The following is a 24447-nucleotide window of genomic DNA, read 5'->3' as shown; positions in this document are numbered from 1 at the left end:
CCTGCCTCATAATTTATTCTGTTTTGTAACAGATTCAGCAGTGCCAGCTGTAGAAAAACAACCAAGAATCCTATGGTACCTTAAAGAATAACAAATTTGTGATGGCGTAAGCTTTTGTGGACTACAATCTACAGCCAACCAATGGGTACACCATCAGAACTTTGGACTTTAGAACTACTTCTAAGGCCCTCCTCCAGGTCCCCTGTCTAAAGGAGGCTCAGAGAGTGGTGACAAGGGAGAGGCCCTTTTCAGTTGTGGCTCCCCATCTGTGGAATGCACTCCCCAGTGAAGTCCACCTGGCTCCTTCATGGACATTTTTTTGGCACCAGGTAAAGATGTGCCTTTTTCCCCCAGGCATTTGATAGACTGAGATAAAAAAAAAATTGTTATTAGTATACTGCCAAAGCTTCCTGTGCTTGTATGGGAGTGCTTGTAGTTTTATTGTTTTGTTCTTATGTTATGATGTATTTTGTTTGTTTTCGACATTTAACATTTTAACATTTAACATTTTAACAATGTTGTCACTTGGAGACTCTCAGGTAACAAGTGACTAACAAATCTTTAATAACAACTATAACAACAACGATGATGATGATGATGCATGAAGTGTTTTACCGAGTTGCAGGTACATGCTGGGGGGAATGGTAAGCAGTGAAGTCAAAAGGATATAAAATGCATAAAAGTTCAAATGGTGGTAATTGCTTTATTAATAGCGACCATTCATAAAAAACCTGTAATTGATAACACAGAAAACCTATCGTTGATAAGCCAATGAACATATGCAGTGTGATAAAAATCCACTGTCCCAATTCTGTCCACAGACAATAGCACTGAACCTCTTGATATATTATAATTCAAGAATTTCACATTGCAGTCTCCATTTGGAGTTCCTTGGTTCAGGATGGCCATCTTAAAGTCTGTTACAGAGTGTCCTGGAAATCTACAATGTCCCCCACTAGCTTTTCCATATTGTCATTTATGATGTCAGATTTGTGCCTAATTATTCTTTTGGATGGAGAGTGGCCTGTCTGTGCTATGTAGAATGGCATTGTTGGTAGATGATGGCAGTTGTGAAACATCTGAAGTTGTCAATGACATCACTAGATTCTGTAATAGGGCTGCCAAAGTAGATTTGAGAACAGAGTTGGCATCTGGGTGAGTTAAAAACATGATTGTTATTGCCTGTACTTTCCTACATTTAATTTTCTTCTGACATCACAGTTCACAATCCCTGCCCCACAACAGTGTATGGCTACATTCACACCATTGATTTATTCCACTTGAGTCCTGGGAGGTGTAGTTTGTTAAGTGAGCTGAGAAATGTTAGGAAGCCCCTATTCCCCTCACAGAGTGGCGATTCCCAGAGTTCCCTGCGAAGAGGGATTATCTGTTAAACCACTCTGAGAATTGTAGTGCTGTGAGGGGAATAGGGGTCTCCCAACAACTCTCAGAATTTTTAACAAATTACTCTTCCCAGGATTCTTTGGGGAAAACCATGACTGTTCAAAGTTGAATAAAAATGGAATAAATGAATGATGTGAATGTAGCCTATATGTACTTACAACTCAGCATAACACTTCATGCATCTGACAAAGTGGACTACAGTCCATGAAAGCCTATGCTATTGTAAATTTGTTAGTCCTTAAGGTGCCACAAAACTCTTTGCTGTTTTTGCTGCAAGAGACAAAAGGCTCCTCCAGACAATCTATTTATGGAGCACTTATCCCTGTTTACTTCCACAAAGCTTGTGCGGGGGTTAGACAATGTCTGCTCTTTAACAAGCATTTGTTCTGATTTGTTGTTGTTGTTGTTATGTGCCTTCAAGTCAATTACGACTTATGGTGACCCTATGAATCAGCAACCTCCAATAGCATCTGTCGTGAACCACCCTGTTCAGATCTTGTATGTTCAGGTCTGTGGCTTCCTTTATGGAATCAATCCATCTCTTGTTTGGCCTTCCTCTTTTTCTACTCCCTTCTGTTTTCCCCAGCATGATTGTCTTTTCTAGGGAATCATGTCTTCTCATTATGTGTCCCAAATATGATAACCTCAGGTTCATCATTTTAACTTCTAGTGATAGTTCTGGTTTAATTTGTTCTAACACCCAATTATTTGTCTTTTTCACAGTCCATGGTATCCGCAAAGCTCTCCTCCAACACCACATTTCAAAGGAGTTGATTTTTCTTTAATCCGCTTTTTTCGCTGTCCAACTTTTACATCCATACATAGAAATCGGGAATACCATGGTCTGAATGATCCTGACTTTAGTGCTCAGTGATACATCTTCGCATTTGTGGACCTTTTCTAGTTCTCTCATAGCTGCCCTCCCCAGCCCTTAGCCTTTTTCTGATTTCTTGACTGTTGTCCCCAGTTTGATTAATGAGTGTGCCAAGGTATTGATAATCCTTGACAAGTTCAATGTCCTCATTGTCAACATTAAAGTTACAGAAATCTTCTCTTGTCATTACTTTAGTCTTCTTGATGTGTGCTTTCCTCTTTAACTTTCAACAGCGTTTGTTTCAACTCATTACTTGTTTCTGCTAAGAGTATGGTATCATCTGCGTATCTTAAATTATTGATATTTCTCCCTCCAATTTTCACACCTCCTTCATCTTGATCCAGTCCTACTATGATATGTTCTGTGTATAGATTAAACAAGTCGGGTGATAAAATACACCCCTGTGTCACATCCTCTCCAACTGGGAACCAATCGGTTTCTCCATATTCTGTCCTTACAGTAGCCTCTTGTCCAGAGTATAGGTTGCACATCAGGACAGTCAGATGCTGTAGCACCCCCATTTCTTATAAAGCTGATTTGATTTCTGATTTGTTAGTGGGGAGGTTATACAACAACGAATGTTTGTCCTGGTTTGCTTGCATAGTGTGCCTTTCTGTCAATTATTTGTTCATCCCATAATTTCCCATGCATCTCCTCATCACTTTCCTAACCCCCAAAAGTTCATTTCCCAACACATCCTGGAAGAAGACTTGTGAGACAGAGTGATAGTGGAGAGGTCACATTCATTTAAATATAACAAAAGGAGATCTGCCAAACAATAACCAAATTAGAGTACAGTATATGAGGGAAACTTCCCTCCACTCCCCTGGGAATGTAAACAGCTGCATTCTGTGGCTCCCCAGCAAAAGATTGGGGGGTGGGAATCTCCCTCCCTGCTAAGTGGGCCTTGGGTATGTGAACCCAGCATGCACACCTGGGCCCTGCTGTCCAACATTCACCAAGGTGCACACACCAAACCTAAAGGGTAGCTCCAAGCCCTCCCCCAAGCTGTAGGCTGTGGAAGGTGACTCAAGAGTGCCCTTACCCCAATGATGCCTCAGGGTGCCTGTCAATTAAGTTCTTAAATTCCTTTACCTGCTTGACACTGAATGCCAAACAGACCAAATAAGTCTGAGAATAAATCAAAGAACTCAACAGTGGAGTAGGCAAAAAAAAAAAAAAAAGATGAGTCCCAAGGGCCAATCAGGAGCTCCCCACCTGAATTTCTACTTAGCCTCTGGAAAAGGTGACTAGTTAAATCTGTAGAGAGAGGGAGGCTGGGCAGTGAAAAAAGAGAAAAAGGAAGTGGAGGAGGCAGACCTGGCTTAAATAGCCTGATCGCCACTGTTATGTAAATATACCCATTTCTCCTATTTGCTGACCAGAGAAATGACCAGGACCATCAGTTGGATCCAACACACGTTTATTAGCAAATACTGTGTACACAGGAGACCATCTACCCGATTTCTACCAGAGCAGGGGTCTGAGCTTGGGCAGAAACAGGCACCCTTTTTATAGCTTTATCTACAGATACATGCAGCCTAGGAGTCATGCTTTTAGTAACTTTCCACTCTGTTGCTCCTCCCCGAGGGTATGTTTGCTTACTTCAGAAATGTCTTTGTGGTTACGTGCTTGTGGTATCCCAGAGCCACCCACACCCTATTTCCTCATCAGTGTGTTCCAGACATTTCTGTTTCGTCAGCTCTCATACCCTATGCAGGGCCACCTGCGAAAATATAGCTCAGACTCACACGTCTTTCTGTTTACCTTAATCAATACATTTCTCAGTAACCTTCGCACTTAGGCCACAATCTATTTCTATCTAGCCTCCGTGTACGTACTTTGCACTTGTCTTTGGTACCTAACTGGTGTATATGTCACTCGTAAAGCACAACAGATGAAAATTAATTGTTCTGAAATTAGTTCAATTATAGTAAAAAGGGGTGGAGTTTGACCAGCATTGTGTGACCCTGTTCTCAGAAAAAGGTGGAGATGCACTGGAACCGGCATAACAAATCTTTTTTGGGTAGCCCCTGTCTTGCAATTGCTTCATTAATATGAATATAGCTGAATTTAGCTGAATTTAGCTGGACTACCTTTGAATACCTTTGGATTCCATGCTCTGGGTCACTACTACAGCGTCGAGGACATCCTGTGGAACAATGTGCATGAATCTCGTGGTCCAGTATGCGATTGAGAAAGGGCAGGTAGATGAGCTTTGCTACCAGATTGCGCTGCTCCCCTCGCTTCCCTCACTGCCGTCGTCGTTTTTCTCAGATAATGACGGTCATTTAACTTACCATCACGGCCGGCGGGAGTTGCCCACCCGATCCGCGGTAGTGCAGGAGGAGGAGAAGAGGGTGGTTGTCTGCGCTCCGCCGCTTCCTTGTGTTTTGCGGTCGTTTTCCCTTGTGCGTCCTGGCCGCTTCATCATTCCTGGCCCGTTGGAGGCACGAGATCCTGGGAGGAAGAGGGGTGCCGCCGCTGCAGTTGTCGTCTGCTGGAGGGAGAGCTGCTGTTGTCGTTTTGTGGCTGTGTTGCTGTCTTGCTGTCTTGCTGCTCTTCTTGACTGTTACCATCGTTATCCTTCCCGGTTGGACTGCTGTTGATCGGCTGGAGTTGCACCCTGCAGGACTGGGTCCCGGGCGCCCTACCAGCTGTGACTAACTTTTTCCAGCTGTCTGCCGAGGGAGGGGTATTATCGCTGCTTGAAGAGGGAGTTGCGAGTGTCGTTAGATGCTGTTGTTACTGCTCCTCTGCTCCTCTGCTTGTTACCATCGCTGCCCAATTTTTGGAGGGAGAGCTGCTACTGTTGCTGTTAGCATTCATTTGCAGCTCTTGCTTTGTGTGGGAGGGTGGGAGTGTGCGGTGGGAGTGAGTGTGTGTGTGTGTGTGCTGTGTATGTAACTGTGGGTTTGCATTATGTGCCTGGGAGAGAGGATTCAGAGCCGAGTGGGAAGATTCGAGGGGGCCCCAATTGGTGTAGTGACGGGTAGAGGGAGATATGGCGTTGTGCGGAAGACTTGTCAGGTGAGGGGAACTCGGCCCAGACAGTTAATGGCTGTGCCTCGTTCCAGTCTTCCCCACACCCACAGGCTTGTTGGTTGCCCTATCAGCCAGCTCTCAGATCTCCGGATGCTGCTTTTAAACACCAGATCGGTACATAATAAGATCTCCCTCATCCATGATTTAATTGTGGATGAGGCAGCCGATCTGGAGTGTATAACTGAGACCTGGGTGGGTGAGCAGGGAGGAGTTGCCCTCTCCCAGCTGTGCCCACCGGGGTACTTGGTCCAGCGTCAGGGTAGATCTGAGGGTCGGGGAGGGGGGGTTGCTGTGGTCTATAGGAGTTCCATCTCCCTCTCCAAGCACCCTGTCCATATGACTACTGGTCTGGAGTGTTTGCATCTTGTGTTGGGTCAGTGGGACAGATTAGGGATTCTGTTGGTGTACCACCCACCCCGCTGCCCAACGGACTCCCTAACTGAGCTGACAGAGGTGGTCTCGGATGTACTGTTGAGATCCCCCAGACTGTTGGTGCTGGGGGATGTCAACATTCATGCCGAGGCCGCCTTGTCTGGAGCGGCTCAGGACTTCATGGTTTCCATGACAACCATGGGGCTGTCCCAATATGCTATCGGCCCGACGCATGTAACAGGCCATACTCTGGATTTGGTTTTCGCAATTGGACATGGAGATGATGATCTGAAGGTAGGGAGCCTTACATCAGTCCCTCTGTCATGGACAGATCATCGCTTGCTGAGGTTTAGACTCTTTCCCTCTGCAAGGGTGGGGGATCTGTTAAGATGGTCTGCCCCCAGAGATTAATGACTTCTGATGATTTTCAAAGGGCTCTGGGAAGCTTTCCGGCTGATAGGGCTGGCGCTCCTGTCGAAACCCTGGTCAAACTGTGGAATGCAGAAATGACCCGGGCAGTTGACATGATCGCTCCTGCGCGCCCTCTCCTATGTAGAGCTCATACAGCCCCATGGTATACTCGGGAGCTGAGAGCGATGAAACAGTATAGGAGACGGCTGGAGTGCAAATGGAGGCGAACTCCTGATGGATGCAATCATGCACTGGTAAGTGCCTACACTAAGTTGTAAGGGCAGCAAAAAAGCAATATTTTGCTGCCACTATTAAATCATCCATCTGCCGTCCAGCGGAGCTTTTTAAAATTGTCCGAGGGCTATTGCTTTCTGGCCCTAGGGACACGGTGCAATCATCTGAGGCCCGCTGTAATGAATTTGCTAGGCACTTCCAGGATAAAATTTTTTGCATCCGCCAGGACTTGAACTCCAATGTTGTAGCAGTTGAATCGAATGAGGTGTCCAGAGCACTGTCTTGCCTTGATTTTTTGGATGAGTTTCAGTTGGTACAGCTTGAGGACGTTGACAAGGTGCTTGGAATGGTGCATGCAACCACTTCTAGGTTGGATCCTTGCCCCTCTTGGCTAATAAAAGCTAGCAGGGCTGGAACTGCCGGCTGGGCCAGGGAAGTGATTAATGCCTCATTGCGAGAGGGAGTGGTCCCTAGCTGCCTGAAAGAGGCGGTAGTAAGACCACTTCTGAAGAAATCGTCCCTGGACCCAGAAAACCTTAATAATTACAGGCCGGTAGCAAATGTCCCATTTTTGGGCAAGGTCCTAGAACGAGTGGTTGCCGGCCAGCTCCAGACACTCTGGGATGAAACCGATTACCTGGATCCATTTCAGTCGGGTTTCAGGCCCGGTTTTGGCATGGAGACAGCCTTGGTCGCCCTGTATGATGACCTTTGTCGGGAAAAAGACAGGGGGAGTGTGACTCTGTTGATTCTCCTTGATCTCTCAGCGGCTTTTGATACCATTGACCATGGTATCCTTCTGGGGAGACTCGCTGATTTGGGAGTTGGCGGTACTGCTTGGCAGTGGTTCTGCTCCTACTTGGTGGGCCGTCTCCAGAAGGTAGCATTTGGGGAACACTGCTCGGCACCCTGGGTCCTCCAGTATGGAGTTCCGCAGGGGTCATTTCTGTCCCCCATGCTTTTAACATCTATATGAAGCCCCTGGGTGCGGTCATCAGGAGTTTTGGAGTGCGTTGCCATCAGTATGCTAAAGACACGCAGCTCTACTTCTCCTTTTCATCTTTTTCAGGTGAGGCTGTCAATGTGCTGAACCGTTGCCTAGCTGCGACAATGGACTGGATGAGAGCTAATAAACTGAGGCTCAATCCAGACAAGACTGAGATGCTGTTAGTGGGTGGTTCTCCCGACCGGTTGGTGGATGTTCAACCTGTTCTGGATGGGGTTACACTCCTCCTGAAGGAGCAGGTTCGTAGTTTGGGAGTTCTTTTAGAACCATCCCTGTCACTTGAGGCTCAGGTAGCCTCGGTGGCACGGAGTGCCTTTTACCAACTTCGTTTGGTGGCCCAACTACGCCCCTATCTGGATACGGAGAACCTCGCTTCAGTTGTCCATGCTCTGGTAACCTCTAAATTAGATTACTGCAATGCGCTCTATGTGGGGCTGCCTTTGAAGACGGTTCAGAAACTGCAGCTCATGCAAAATGCAGCGGCCAGACTGATAACGGGGACCAGGCGGTCCAAACATATAACACCGATTCTGGCCCGCTTGCATTGGCTGCCTATATGTTTCCGGGCCCGGTTCAAGGTGCTGGTTCTAACCTATAAAGCCTTACACGGCGCGGGACCACAATATCTGGTGGAACACATCTCCCAATATGAACCTACCCATACACTACGCTCAACATCGAAGACCCTCCTCCGGGTGCCTACTCAAAGGGAAGCTCGGAGGGTGGCAACAAGAAAAAGGGCCTTCTCAGTGGTGGCCCCCGAATTGTGGAATAGTCTTCCTGATGAGGTACGCCTGGCAACAACATTACTATCTTTTCGGCGCCAGGTTAAAACCTTCCTCTTCTCCCAGGCATTTTAATATGTGTTTTAATATGTGTTTAATATGTGTTATAAACGTTTTAAATTTAAATTTTTTTAAGGAAGCCCATTTTTAATGTTGTTTGAATTGCTTTAAATATGTGTTTTATTGTATTTTGATACTGACTGTTGTGAACCGCCCAGGGAGCTTCGGCTATGGGGTGGTATATAAATTTAATTAAATAAATAAATAAATAAATAAATAAATCTTGTTATAGTGGACTAGGTTCTATAGCAACCGCCTAATGCAACCCGCCTAATGTAAACATAAAGCATTTTTCTAATGCATGCTTAAGTATAATGAACTGCTAGCTCATATTGGATGGAATTTCTGAAGCTTTCCTAACATTTCCCCCCTCAAAAAGTCTTTTAGGGAATTGAGGTATTCCCTGTTATAGGCACAGCATCCTCAGTGCTTTGTTTTTGTTGAACATTAACGCTTCTTATGTTTTTCAAAATCTTTGTCAAATTCTGTTTAAATCTTACCCCTATAAAGAAATATAGAACAGGGTTGAGACAGCTGTGGAAGTAAGCAATGGCTTCTGTTATGATTAATGCATAATCAAATTTTTCATCCAGAATAACCTTTTGGTATGCAGTCCGAATGAGTTTTAAGAGATTTAATGGTGTTTGTGTAACAACGAACACCACCACTACAACAATTATTATTTTCAAGGACTTGTGCTTGCGGAGTCCTTTGGACTTAACTAATGTCTTCACAATCCTCGAATAACAGACAGCCATGACTAACATGGATAAAAAGAATCCAAGGATTATCTGAATCACTTCTGTGAACAATTCCAAAAAGCGAGTAGAGTATCTTGCGATGCATACCTTCTTATCAGCCTCAACCTGTATACTAAACAAAAATTGGGGCATCGCCAATGCCAGGGAGATTATCCAAATCAAAATGCAAACTATTTTGGCCCAAAAGGTTCTTTTGGCTTGGCTGGTGCGAGCTTTTGTGGCGTGAACGATAGGTATATGCCTATCTATGGTTATACAGGTAAGGCTTAACATGGAACTATACAAATTTAGGGCATACATTCCTCAGATAATTTGACATGGCAAAGTGTAAAATATCCATTCTTGAGCAGCAGAGTAAGCCCAGAATGGCAAAGTACAAAGAAAACACAAATCTCCTTAGGAGCCCTTACTTCCCGTTCCTTCCAAGAGGCTGCCCGTTAAGACACTCCCAGAGTAAATACTCACCCCCTGGTCTGGGTCCAGACGAACGGTACTTGCTCCCCTTTTCTCTCCTTTGATTCCCTAACTGGTGGATTCACTATGGTCTGGGTTTTTGGACACGTATTATCTGCGTCAGTTGGCTCCTGAGCATCAACACCCCCAGGGTGAACTTAACTAAGTTCGGTGTGCACTCCCGTGGCCAGGTGGACCCCTCTCGACAGCCTTCCACGCAGAGTTAATCACGGGTCCCATCTGGGGTGCCAATTTGTTACGTAAATATACCCATTTCTCCTATTTGCTGACCAGAGAAATGACCAGGACCATCAGTTGAATCCAACACACGTTTATTAGCAAATACTGTGTACACAGGAGACCATCTACCCGATTTCTACCAGAGCAGGGGTCTGAGCTTGGGCGGAAACAGGCACCCTTTTTATAGCTTTATCTACAGATACATGCAGCCTAGGAGTCATGCTTTTAGTAACTTTCCACTCTGTTGCTCCTCCCCGAGGGTATGTTTGCTTACTTCAGAAATGTCTTTGTGGTTACGTGCTTGTGGTATCCCAGAGCCACCCACACCCTATTTCCTCATCAGTGTGTTCCAGACATTTCTGTTTCATCTGCTCTCATACCCTATGCAGGGCCACCTGCGAAAATATAGCTCAGACTCACACGTCTTTCTGTTTACCTTAATCAATACATTTCTCAGTAACCTTCGCGCTTAGGCCACAATCTATTTCTATCTAGCCTCCGTGTACGTACTTTGCACCTGTCATCTTGTTATAGTGGACTAGGTTCTATAGCAACCGCCTAATGCAACCCGCCTAATATAAACATAAAGCATTTTTCCAATGCATGCTTAAGTATAATGAACTGCTAGCTCATATTGGATGGAATTTCTGAAGCTTTCCTAACACCACCTTCCCATTGGGCACTCCAACCAGAACGTCACAGCAAGGCCAGTTCAAGACTTTTCCCAAAAAGGGAGCTAAAGAGTGGGAGCGGAATTTTGGGTGGGTGGATTTGTTATGCTAGGGCAATGGAGCACAATAATTCATGTTGAATCTTGACCCCCACAAAATGCTGACAGTCTGCAGGCAACCTAACATGGTTACCCTTCTTGATATCTTTGCAAAGTGAGAGGACTGTCAGAGAGGGGCATGCTTCCTAAGGCTTGTTTTTCCAAACTCTCTAGGAAACAGCTTACAATCTTAGAAAAGCAGGATGTGTTGTGAACTGAGCTGGGCGAGAAAGTGTATGCCCCCATCATTCATCATTTCTTGGCAGCCTTGGAACCCTGATGACATCTTTCTTTTTTAAGATGAATCACTGGGCATAGTCTTGTGTCCATGAGTCCTAGTTCTGTTAATATGCTTTTCATATAACAAAGATGCCAATCACCTGATTACTGTAAACATCTGAATCGGGAGAGGCTGTGCGAGCCTGGACCATTGCCTGGACTCAGTGCTGGGCTGGATGAGGGCCAAAAAATTGAATCTGAATCTTAGCAAGATGGAGGTGCTGTGGGTTGGTGGTTCCCAAGTTCAGATAATTGGTCAGTTGCCTGCTTTGGATGGGGTCGTACTCCCTCTGAAATAACAGGTTCGTAGTCTTGCATTGCTCCTGGATCCATCTTTGTTGCTAGAGGCCCAGGTGACCTCAGTGGCTAGGAAAGCTTTTACCAGCTTCAGTGGATAAGACATCTGCGGCTGCTTCTGGACTGGGACAGCCTGACCACTGTTGTCCATGCACTGGTAACCTCCAGGATAGATTACTGTAATTGTTCTATGTGGGGCTTCCCTTGAGGTTGGTCCGGAAGCTGCAGCTGGTGCAAAATGTGGTGGCAAGACTGCTCACTGGGGCAGGGTATCACCAACATGCCACCCCATTGCTGAAAGAATTGCACTGGCTGCCCATAGCTACCAGGCTGAGGTCAAGGTTCTAGTTTTGGTGTACAAAGCCCTATGCAGCTTGGGACCACGATTCCTGAAAGATTGTCTTACCCCTTTTATACCCAGTCGATCACTGCACTCTACAGGTGAGGGCCTCCTGCATATATGAACTTATCAGGAGGTCAGCTCAGCACAACATGGGAAGCAGGCCTTTAGTGTAGTGGTACCTACCCTTTGGGAGTCCCTTCCCCTAAATATTAGACAGGCACCATCTCTGATATCTTTTCGGCACCTACTGAAGACCTTCCTCTTTCAACAAGCCTGCTAAGTAGAGACCTTATCCCAATAAATTTTAAAAGGGGTAGGCCTAGAAGTAGGCATTGTGAGAGCAGGGGCACAGGATATAAATTCAGAAGAGCAAAATTACCACAGGCCAAACCACAAGTGCCAAAGACACTTGAAGAGAGACACTGCTTACAAGTGCCTGTACGCTAATGCTAGGAGCCTCTGAACCAAGATGGGAGAACTGGAGTGCTTGGTCTTAGAGGAGAGCATTGATATAGTGAGCATAACGGAGACCTGGTGGAATGGAGAAAACCAGTGGGATACGGTTATCCCTGGATATAAACTATATCGGAAGGACAGGGAAGGACGTATTGGTGGCGGAGTCGCTCTATACGTGAAAGAAGGCATTGAATCCAGCAAGCTCAAAACCCCAAAAGAGGCAGACTCCTCCACAGAATCGGTATTGGGACCTGTACTTTTCAACTTGTTCATTAATGACCTAGAATTAGGAGTGAGCAGTGAAGTGGCCAAGTTTGCTGACGACACTAAATTGTTCAGGGTTGTTAAAACAAAAAGGGATTGTGAAGAGCTCCAAAAAGATCTCTCCAAACTGAGTGAATGGGCGGAAAAATGGCAAATGCAATTCAATATAAACAAGTGTAAAATTATGCATATTGGAGCAAAAAATCTGAATTTCACATATACGCTCATGGGGTCTGAACTGGCGGTGACCGACCAGGAGAGAGACCTCGGGGTTGTAGTGGACAGCAAGATGAAAATGTCGACCCAGTGTGCGGCAGCTGTGAAAAAGGCAAATTCCATGCTAGCGATAATTAGGAAAGGTATTGAAAATAAAACAGCCGACATCATAATGCCGTTGTATAAATCTATGGTGCGGCCACATTTGGAATACTGTGTACAGTTCTGGTCGCCTCATCTCAAAAAGGATATTATAGAGTTGGAAAGGGTTCAGAAGAGGGCAACCAGAATGATCAAGGGGATGGAGCGACTCCCTTACGAGGAAAGGTTGCAGCATTTGGGGCTTTTTAGTTTAGAGAAAAGGCGGGTCAGAGGAGACATGATAGAAGTGTATAAAATTATGCATGGCATTGAAAAAGTGGATAGAGAAAAGTTCTTCTCCCTCTCTCATAATACTAGAACTCATGGACATTCAAAGAAGCTGAATGTTGGAAGATTCAGGACAGACAAAAGGAAGTACTTCTTTACTCAGCATAGTTAAACTATGGAATTTGCTCCCACAAGATGCAGTAATGGCCACCAGCTTGGATGGCTTTAAAAGAAGATTAGACAAATTCATGGAGGACAAGGCTATCAATGGCTACTAGCCGTGATGGCTGTGCTGTGCCACCCTAGTCAGAGGCAGCATGCTTCTGAAAACCAGTTGCCGGAAGCCTCAGGAGGGGAGAGTGTTCTTGCACTCGGGTCCTGCTTGCGGGCTTTCCCCAGGCCCCTGGTTGGCCACTGTGAGAACAGGATGCTGGACTAGATGGGCCACTGGCCTGATCCAGCAGGCTCTTCTTATGTTCTTGTTCTTATGTTCAGTCTGCGTGTGTTGGAATCGCTTTTTAACATGTTTTTAAAGCTGTTTTTAAAGACTTTTAAATGATATTTTGTTTTAATATGTTAAAGATGTTTTGTTTTAATATGTTGTTAAAGATGTTTTGTTTTCATGTGTTTTGAAGTCTTTTGTTTTTAAGATGTTTTAGAGTGCTTTTAGTGTTTTTGTTTGCCACCCTGGGTTCCTTCTGGGAGGAAGGGCAGGATATATAATTAATAATATTTAATAAATAAATAAAACTGGGTTTTTGTACAACCAACATTTGCTCACTCCATAAAATAGACAGGTCTTACTGCTTTTGCAGCCAGCTCAAATGCAAAGATTTTCACAAGTGCTTTTAAATAAGTAAAATTGTTCTTTACACATTATATATGGGAGGGGAGAGTAGACCACTGGAATCATTATCTTCCAAAATATTTGATGCTGCTGTCTTCTCTATATGTAGATCACTATTGGAGAATGCTGTTAAGCAGTGTACACTGCTTTGGGATTCCTACAGACATCTCCACCAGCAGATCAGCAGCAGAAGTTGTAAACAGTCCGTGAAGGTGGCTGAATTGTATTTTTCCTTCCCTTTAGGGGGCAACCATTCACCATTTGACTGAAAGCCGGGTCACTGCATGTCTCAGTTCAAACCAGGAAACAAACGGCATGATAAAATCTAAAGCTGAAGAAGGTTTTGATTTGCACAGCATCAGGTCAACATATTTTCCTCCCAGACTTTTATTTACAGAAAAGAAAAAGCACCACAAAAGCTCCAAGGTGAAAGTCCCTCCTTGGCAAGTACAACAATATAGCCACCTTAATTTGAGCAAGAGCTGAACATCAGAAGCTTTGCCATGGCTTGATCCACAGAAAGGTAACACTTGCAAACTCTTGAGTGCTGCTCAGATCCCAAGGATGACTGTTACCTCCAATATGGAACTTACGTTCTATGTCTTTACCTTCTGCCAGCCTGGAGTCAATCTGAAGCCTGTCTCAGTCAAGAACAAACCACCTAGAAGGGAGGGGCTGCCCTGGCTTGATTGAATTACCAGCTATTCCATTTCATTGCATTCCCAAGTTTTGTAAAAGCTTAGTATGGCTGGAGTATATAATGGACAGGGCCAGCATCAGGAATCAAAGTCAGCAGGCATCTGCCAAGACCTATGCCCCAGCAGGCCCCCCTCTGTTGAGCCCCAGTGTTCCCTGGGCCAACTGTTCCCTTTTAGGGTTGCTCCAGGTTCACCTGCCCTCTCCAAAGCTAAGATTAGCGTCAAGGATAAGGAGGAAGGGAACCAGCCTCCGCTTGGCTTGCCCTCTTCTTCTAGGCAGTGTTGTAGATTGGGCCCAGAGAAAGGGGGAGGCAAATGGGCAGTGAACACAGCAATATAGGTTCATAGGAAGCCTTTGGTCCACCTTGTTGTTGTTATATGCCTTCAAGTCGATTATGACTTATGGCGACCCTATGACTCAGCGACCTCCAAGAGCATCTGTCATGAATCACCCTGTTCAGATCTCACAAGTTCAGGTCTGTGGCTTCCTTTATGGAATCAATCCATCTCTTGTTTGGCCTTCCTCTTTTTCTACTCCCTTCTGTTTTCCCCAGCATTATTGTCTTTTCTAGTGAATCCTGTCTTCTCATGATGTGCCCAAAGTATGATAAGCTCAATTTCATCATTTTATCTTCTAGTGATAATTCTGGTTTAATTTGTTCTAACACCCAATTATTTGTCTTTTTTGTACTCCACTGTATGCACAAAGCTCTCCTCCAACACCACGTCTAGCTCGGTCCATCTAGCTTAGTATAATTTACACTGACAGGCAGCAGCTCTCTAGTGTTCTGGGACAGGGGTCTTTCCAAGCCCTACCTGAAAATGCTGGGGATCTTCCCCACCCCACCCCAAACGTGAAGCTGACACTGGTTCCCTTAACATTTATGTCACTTGGAAACAGAGCCAAGAAGCTGACCTTTACTGGTGTTCACATTGCTCTGTTTCCACCTGGAGTATTTTTTCCCAGAATTCAGCAGAACTAGCCAAAACCCTGAACTTACAAGATCTGAACAGGGTGGTCCAAAAATGGTATAAAAGAGTATGACAAGGTGAGTTATTAGAGAAGCTTACACAAAATCTGAGGGTATTGAGAAGACAGTAAAAGAAAGACACTTTTATTAAAGTTTAGGATCTCTTCACTGATTTTGTCAACAATGATGAAAACCAGCATTCACCTCCGAGTGCTTATGCATATCTGTGGTATGCTTGAGGAGCAATTCAGTCTTAACCTGGTGCTGCGGACGAGGCTTGGAACACCTGCAAGGAAAATGTGGTTAGAATGAGATGAAAGTAGAGTTGTTCTTACTCAACTGGTAGCAGCTGTTGCTTAGTTTTACTTACCTATGTTGAACTTTGATGGGAAGAGAACGGATTAAGGTGAGATCAAAATCAGATCAGTTTTTCATGCACTGTCAATCCCATGGAGGGAGGGGGGATTGAATAATTGAAAATATTGATGTTATATGTATGTACTGTAGAATTATGAAATTAAAAAAAGATACTAATGAAAGAAAAATGTAAATTAAAAAAAATCCAAGTAACTAGTAAACACTAGGTGGTCCACCAGTCTGCTGAAGTCTGACAAAAAAAACACAAGTTCTTTCTTGTTGGGTGAAGGAGAATATATACAATATTTTCAGTAGATCCATAACCCCTCCCACAAAAGCATTTTCTAGTAGTTTTAACCTTTAAAACGTATTCCACACACACCATGGCAACCAAGCTGTAACGGGTTTTCTATCTTTGCTACAAATCAGGATCATTTTTACCCATCTTAACACCCTAAATGTGATATATATTTAGCATTCTGCAGACAGGCAAATTCCGTACGTTCCTCTTTACTTGAGCTCAGCATACCAATAGTTTCATTGCTCTTTATGGTATATAGCTGAATGAGCTGGAATATTTGGTGACAAATGGAAATTTGATATTAACGGTAGTAAAATCTCCAGTAATTCTATATACGTTCCCGAGCAAATGAGACAATGTAGGCCAGTCAGTATAACAGCTGGTATATTACATTACTCCTTGGAGGTAAATGCAGCTCAGCGATTTATGGGAGGACAGAGACAAATATTCTTTTATTTTCTTTTGCCTAATAGTCTATCATGTTATTTTTTAAAAGGTTGAATTTATAAAATTTTACTTGATTTTTATTAGTAATTTTACTTGCTGATGTCTAGACGATCTTTTGTTTTGTTGTTTACTATGTTTATTATGATTTTTTCTTGTATTTTTGTAGCTGTTTTTATAAGTAATGCTTATCTTGGTTTGTTGTTGTTATGTGCCTTCAAATTGATTATGACTTATGGTGACCCTACTTCCAATAGCATCTATTATAAACCACCCTGTTCAGATCTTGTACGTTCAGGTCTGTGGCTTCCTTTATGGAATCGATCCATCTCTTGTTTGGTCTTTTTCTTTTTCTACTCTCTTCTGTTTTTCCCAGCATTATCGTCTTTTCTAGTGAATCATGTTTTCTCATTGTGTGTCCAAAGCATGATAACCTCAGTTTCATCATTTTAGCTTCTAGTGATAGTTCCCAATTATTTGTATTTTTCGTGGTCCATGGAATGTTGAAAGCTCTCCTCCAACACCACATTTCAGAGGAGTTGATTTTTCTCTTATCCTCTTTTTTCACTGTCCAACTTTCATATCCATACATAGAGATTGGAATTACCATGGTCTGAATGATCCTGACTTTAGTGTTCAGTGATACATCTTTGCATTTGAGGACCTTTTCTAGTTCTCTCATAGCTGCCCTCCCAAGTCCTAGCCTTCTTCTGATTTCTTGACTATTGTCCCCATTTTGATTAATGAGTGTGCCAAGGTATTGATAATCATTGACAAGTTCAATGTCCTCATTGTCAACTTTAAAGTTACAGAAATCTTCTGTTGTCATTACTGTAGTCTTCTTGACGTTCAGCTGTAGTCCTGCTTTTGTGCTTTCCTCTTTAACTTTCATCAGCATTCCTTTCAAATAATTACCGGTTTCTGCTAGTATGGTATCGTCTGCATATCTTCAATAATTGATATTTCTCCCTCCAATTTTCACACCTCCTTCATCTTGGTCCAATCCTGCTTTCTGTATGAGCTTATTTAGGTACTGAAGAGGATATTCTGTTTGGTTGTTAATTGTGTCTTATAGAATTCCGTGGTGTGGGTTTGTTTGTATTTGCTGTCTATTTAAGATGTTTTATCTTAAGTTGTAAACAGCTTAGAGTTTTGTTTAAATATACAATATAAGCGGTTCATAAATTGTCCAAATAAATAAATAAATAAATAAATAAATAAATAAATAAATAAATAAATAAATATTCTTTTGACATCTTTTCAGTTTGAAACTCACTGAGTCTTGGATATTGTGTGGGGGGAAAAACCCCACCCCTCAACTATGCTTCAACTACCACCTGTTTGTGTGGTCCTAGTGGTGACAGCATTCGTTTTTTTCTGCCTGGCACAGTTTTCTCACTGTTTCTAACCCAGAAGATGCGTGTTCTGACATAAGTTTGCAAGGGAAAACAATGGGTGATTGAAAGTATAAGTACCAGGGCCTACAATTAGGTGGAATAAGGCAGCCACCTCTGGTGGCAGATGCAGAGAGGTGGAGATTGGCCAGAGCTATATGCACCATATGGCCTGCCCTATGTCCTCTAAGCCAGCATTGTTCAACCTTGGGTCCCCAGAAGCTATTGACTGCAGTTCCCATCATCCCTGGCCATTGGCTGAGCTGGCAGGGGGTGATGGGTGCTGCAGTCATAAGACCATAAGAAGATCCTACTGGATCAGGCCAATGACCCTTCTAGTCGAGCACTGTGTTCTCACAGTGCCAACCAGGTGCCCATGGGAAGCCTACAGGCAACACCTAAGCACAAGAGCACTCTCCTCTCCTGAAACTGGTTTTCAGAAGCATATTGTCTCCATCCATGGTTGCAGGGCAAAGCTGTCAAGCTACTAACCATTGATAGCCTTTTCCTCCATGAATTTGTTTAATGCTCTTTTAAAGCCATCCAAGTTAGTGGCCATCACAGCCTTTTGTGGGTTTAACTATGTGCTGTGTGAATAAGTACTTCCTTTTGTCTGTCCTGTCTCTTCCAACATTCAGCATCATTGGATGTCCACAAGTTCTAGTGTTCTGAGAGAGGGGGGGAAACTTTTCTCTATTCACTTTTCCCATGTCATGCATAATTGTATGCACTTCTATCATGTCACCTCTTACTCACCTTTTCATTATACTAAAAAGCCCCAGATATAATCTTTGCTCATAAGGGAGTTGCTCCATCCCCTTGATTATTTTGGTTGTCCAACAACATCTGGGGACCCGAGGCTGAACAACAATGATGTAAGCTAGGCTGATGCCCTCAGGCTACTTTACAGTCTGGCTGGCTTTTGTGCACAGAGAGGCACCATATTTTCCTTTGTCTTAATTAATTAATTAATTAATTACTCACACCCTTCCTCCCAGGAGGAGTGGGCCAGCCCTTGTAAGCCCTCCCCATTGACTACTTGTGTCCTTCAAATAATCTTGCCAATGATTTCCCAGCAGAGAATTAATCATACAGGCTTTAAAGCAGAGACACGATTTGAATGGAGGATTTCCAGGTTCACAAAGCCAAGTCTCATAGCTGCTACATTACTATCTCTGTTCAAAACCAATATATAATATAGGGTGGATACCTGTATGGACAACAAGGCAGGATAGATATATGCATCCTTCAGTTTTGTTAGTAGTATACCCCAGAATACTAGTTGCTAGGAAGGGCTAACAATGGGAAAGGGTGTCAGGACTGAATTGTTGACAGCTCTCTGAGATGAACCATGAAGTTGAAGCTGAGGAAGAAGCTGAAGAGTTGAAGGGAAAGCCACTCTAGGAGTAAGGACTGGAGAACAAGCCAGAGTACACACAGACAACCGTCAGAGCTACAAAAGATCTTGTTGCACAGGCAAGGCCTAACTCAAAACAGGAATTCCTTTTAGAAGTCTTCCTGTCACAAAGGTCCAATGGCTAGTATAGGTGGGTATGGCAAGTCCAGAGTCTGAAAGACTTTCACTATCAGGCCAGTGTTCCATGCTGTAGTTTCAGTGGCTTTCACCATAAGGAAGAGCCACACACAGAGTCAAAGGTTCTCTCAGTTCTACCCCCAGTGCTTCCTGACAAAGGGCTATTGTCATTTGATGAGCCACTATCAGAAACTGGATTCTGGACTAGATCAGTGTTCTTCAATGTTGGGGCCTTAGATATTGCTGTGCTGCAGCATCCATTATCCCTCTCCATCCTTGGCTGTGGACGATGGGAGCTGTAGTCCAACAACTTCTGGGGACCCAGGGTTGAAGGATACTGGACTAGAATGACTCTTGATTTGATTAAGCGGTTCTCTTCTTTATTCACCATACTGGTGGTCTGTGGTGGTGGTGGTGATAGTGGTGGAGGAGGAGAATGAGGAGGAGAAATAATAAGGTTCAGGGTGGGACTCTAAAGAAGAAAGAAATTATGGGAATAAGATATCATGTTCAATAGACAATGTGAGCAGGCTTTGACCTGGGATGTGCTGAGAGAGTAAAGGGCAAGATATTTGAGTCACCAGGCGCAGGGAGGAAGTTTTGAGTACTGCTGTGCTGAAATTTGTCCTCCAAGTTCTTGAAGTTTCCAGTTGTCCATTTTATTCTCAGGATATTTGAGAATTTCTTTAGAATCTTTAGCATTTCAGTGGGTGTGAAAGCTTACCACAAGGTGGCCAAGGGTGGTGTGTGTGTGTGTATGTCTTTCCAGTAAACATTTCTCCAGCTCTCTGTAGTCTCCCTGGCTGCCTGCATTTCCTGTTCTGAAGAAGCTCCATGGGAGGACATCCCCTGGGCTTTAATTGAAACATGGCTACCTGGGAAGACTGCAGAGTGCAGACGGCTAGAGAGATGATTTGTAGAAGAAATGAAACCCACAAATAGTAGTGTAGTGGCAAATTCAGAAGTGCAGAGTCCCTTCGTAATAGTCATAGTCATGCCCCTGACCATGCCCCAGACCATGTCCCCTCACAGCCACGCCCATTCGAAGATTATACAACCTTCTAAGATTATAGAATAATCTGACCCAATGTGAATACTGCTTTCTGCTTCTCTAGCACCATTATCATTTAACTGTCCTTTCTCAATGTCAGAGATATTGCTTAGATTACTAGATTTAGTGTCTCCACATTTATCTACCTGCTGCTAGAGACTTCTCAGTGGCTGACTTACTGACTTGCCTCCTTTCACTCTGATTGGCTCCAATCAGCAGGAAAGGACAAGGAAGCAAGTTAGACGACTCTTCTCAGTGGCTAGCACACTCCCCTTTCATGCTGATTGGCTCATAGGACGCTGGAGGCATAGGGACCCTCCTGAGACCAGGCTCCCAAAAAAGTAAGGGGTCTAAGTCCCCCCAGACCCTGGATGACTACACCCCTGCCCACAAACATCCCTCGGCCACTTTAAAAGTAAAGTAAGTGTGTCCAAAACCGTGCATCCTACCCATGAGAATTTCACCCAAATTTTCCATCCCTTTTGATTATTTTCAAATGCATTTTCTTTTCTCATTAAGTGTTGGAGACTGACTAAAAAAAACTAGCAGACACTTTCCAGCCCCAGATGAAGAACATTTTCCACCCCCGGATGAAGAAAAAAACACACCTTTGAATCCATTCCAACCCTGTACTGGAAGAAATAGAAAATAAGCTTTCAAATGAAGGCTTCACTCATAATTAGCTTAAGAAGAGTTAATTGATGTGTTTATCAATGCTTAGTCAATTGTTACCAATGGTTATGGAGTCCAATAGGTCAGTGTGTTGTTTGTAGCATAGCTTATGACCACCAATAACATTTCCCAGCAGATGAGCTTATATAACTAGATTAGGAACAAATGGAGCTTTTCAAATTGGAGCATTCCTTTGTTTTGAATAATACCAAACAAATCACATGCACACCCTTCAAGTGTTGCCTTGATTCATCTGTGACTTTCCAGTTTATGCATCCTAAATTTTGATGTTTAAGAATTTAGGATCAACAGTAATTCATTTATTTAGTTTTTTTCTTTTTTCTTTTTACAGTTATGCTGCACTCCAAGGGCTCAAGTTACAAGCATTTATATGTATCTTGTATGTCGGAATGTATACCATGTATGTATTTCTCTCTCACACACAACACTAGAACTTGAGAATCCAATGAAGCTGAATATTGGGAAATTCAGGACAGACAAAAGAAAATACTTCTTCACACAGCATAGAGTTAAACTATGGAATTCGCTCCCACAAGAGGCAGTGATGGCCACCAATCTGGATGGCTTTAAAAGAGGATTAGAAAGATTCATGGTGAATAGGGCTATTAATGGCTATTAGCCACAGTAGCCATGTTTTACCTCCACTGCCAGGAGCAGTATGCCTCTGAATACCAGCTGAAGGTAATCACAAGTGGGGAGAGTGCTGTACAATTGGGTCCTGTTTGCAGGCTCCCCAGAGGTGTCTGGTTGGCCACTGTGAGAACAGGATGCTGGACTAGATGGGCCATTGGCCTGATCCAGCAGGGCTTGGCTTATTTTCTTATGTTTAAAATTGTGTGCATTGTATAGCTTAGCACAGAAACAGGCTTTCTAAGAATCTCAGCCTTCATTTTAAAAATGATAGAACTCTGTTCTCTTTATTGGATTTCAGCAACATCTATTTTATAGGTATAATAATAGGACGAGGTCTAGATGGGGGATACCCAAAAACCACTGCTTTTAATTTCAGTAATAAATGGGCAAAGGTTCACAGCAAGGTCCACCTTCAGTAGCAGGCACTGCATCTCTTATCTTGTTAATTGAGTTGGTAATTTTTATTAGATACTGAACATTTTCAAGTGAGATTTGCCCTCTGAGCCTTCCTAGTTGTTCTTCAGTCCTGACTTCCAGTTCCTGGCTCCCTGCCATTGTGAGATATTTTATATCCCCTTGTGTTTGTACCCCTAGGCAGGTTTTCTGAGTCCTGGGTAGGTAGGATGCAACACATGGTTGGTGAGCTGTGCTCAGTTTGGTGGGCCATTGGTTGTGCAGGACTGTCCTGAAATTCCCACCAAAACTCTATGTTCTACCTACCTGTAAAAATGAACGGAGGGGGAAGCAAGACTAGGAAGACTAGAGGTTGTGATAAGCATGCAAATGCACCCAACATGGAAGTCATGCATCCCATCTCTCTCCCCGCCCATCTGCCCCACTTCCCCATAATGTCCAGTTGAATACCTGTCATATAATGCCATTATTTTCTGCACTTCCATCTAGCTGCCAATGGTGAGAGATGGAAAACACAGAACAATGAAATATCAGGGCATGAGTAAATTTTCCTAGATAGGAGGGAGATGCAACAAAATGTTGCAGCATATCCTCACCAGCCAGCCATGCCCTCCTCCAAGATAGCACAGTGACTCAAAGGGCACTCCCCTGCCTGTTTTCCATTTTTCCTTTCCAACTGGCACTCAACATTCCATGGCTCCTGGATGCCACTGAGCATGCTCAGTCCTCATGGATTTTCCCCAAGCATGAAAATACTTCCTTCTTGCTTATCAGCATCCTCACTTGGGTTGGCACAGAGGCACTGAGATCAGTATTAGATGGAGCGATATTACGGCATGGAGAATTACCATTTTCAGTGGCAGATATGGGTTTACCATAGGGATGGGAGAGAATATCCGCCAAATCGGACTTAGTACCAGATTCCAACTGAACTCGGCAGTCTACTGGCACTGATTTCTTGCGGCTGTAGTCAGCACAGATTTCCCCCCCTGAATTTTTCCCAATTTTATGTAATTATCTTTGTAATGTTATCTAAGTTGATGCATTCGTAACAGTGTGTAGGTGTGATAAATAGGAAAAAATAAACCACTATGGAACACCGTGATCATTTACATAGGCATTTACGTTAAAAATTACACAATTTTTTCACAACAACAAAACCCACCAGCGGATCGAATCGGCAAGTAGGAGCAAACAAAGGGTGGATTGGGATAGAACGACGGACTATCCAAATACAAGCAGATCAGAACTAGGCAGCAAGCCCCATGCCTAGTTTACCATCCTATTTAGTTTGGCCCTGCATCACTTTACTGACTATAATGAGAAAGAGACAGGGGAGCCTCTTAACAGAGTTAAGAGGGAGGGTAACATTTTCCTCAGGGACTGGAGAGAATATTAAACAGTATTGCACCTTAGCTTATTAACTTCCCGTTTACTATGCAGGAACTGAGATTAAAAATGCCTTAATGCTTACTGAAGCAGAGTATACGGTACCTAACAGCATGTTATTTTGTGCACGCTATTTAACATTCTTTATTGCTCCAGCTCATGAGGTTTATTTGAAATCAGTGGAGGAATTCAACCCATCTCACGTTTACTCAGCTATTATCAGCCACTGCACAAGTGCCAAGAGCAGGGGCATAAACACAGGTAATTTATGGATTTTCATAAAGATGCAAACGACTATGAGAAAATTAAAATCTTTAGGTACATTGTTATTTATGGAATAGACAAAGTAGAAGTACATGCTTTGCAGTCTGGATGCCCCCATGCATGGGGAATGGAGAAAGGAAGGATGGATAATTTGGGGCATGTCTAGCCAGACTGTTGCTATTTTGGGGTGGGATTCAATCATACACCAGCAAATCCAAGTTGTGCAGATATAGTTAATATGAAGGTCATGGGCAGCAAATCCACTTCCCCAAAAGATCAGACTTTTTGAAATAAGCAAATGTCAGAAAATCCATTGGAAAGTGTGGGATCTTTTTCCTTACAAAAATATTTATATACCACCCTCTGGCAAAACATCAGGGCAGTGTACAATACAAAAAGCATTTTAAAACAATACAAAAGCAATCATTAAAATGACTGGCTACTCAAAAACATATATTTTTAAACAGCTGCATAGGCCTTTCAGCATAAAAAAGTCTTCAAAAGACAACTGAAAGTCAAAAGCGAGGATGCCAGCCGAATCTTGTTCCACAGCATGGGACCAGCAAAATTAAATGCCCAACTTCTGGTCGAGGCCAGTTGGGCCCAGAGCTTGGAAGTGACTAGTTATAAGTAACGAATTACTTGTAATTCATTACTTTTTTGAGTAACGAGTGGGTAATTACTTTACATTTTGATTGCAATAGAACTAGGAGTAATTTTACTACTTTTGTGGAGTAATTGTAACGTTTCCAGAATTACTTTTGGGCATTACTTGGGGGGGGAGCAGGGGAAGTCTTCTGCTCCTCTGATTTGTGGATG

At 43.5% G+C, this 24447-nt stretch overlaps 1 pseudogene; it reads right to left on the bottom strand.

Moving 5' to 3' along the window:
* Positions 1–8574: 8574 nt before the first annotated feature.
* LOC133378040 (C-X-C chemokine receptor type 6-like) lies at positions 8575–9679 on the bottom strand (annotated as a pseudogene).
* Positions 9680–24447: the final 14768 nt, after the last annotated feature.

This window comes from Rhineura floridana, chromosome 2, assembly GCF_030035675.1.
Source record: "Rhineura floridana isolate rRhiFlo1 chromosome 2, rRhiFlo1.hap2, whole genome shotgun sequence".
Lineage (NCBI taxonomy): Eukaryota > Metazoa > Chordata > Lepidosauria > Squamata > Rhineuridae > Rhineura > Rhineura floridana.
The sequence above is the reverse complement of the archived record's forward strand: the minus strand, read 5'-3'. Positions and strand labels throughout refer to the sequence as shown.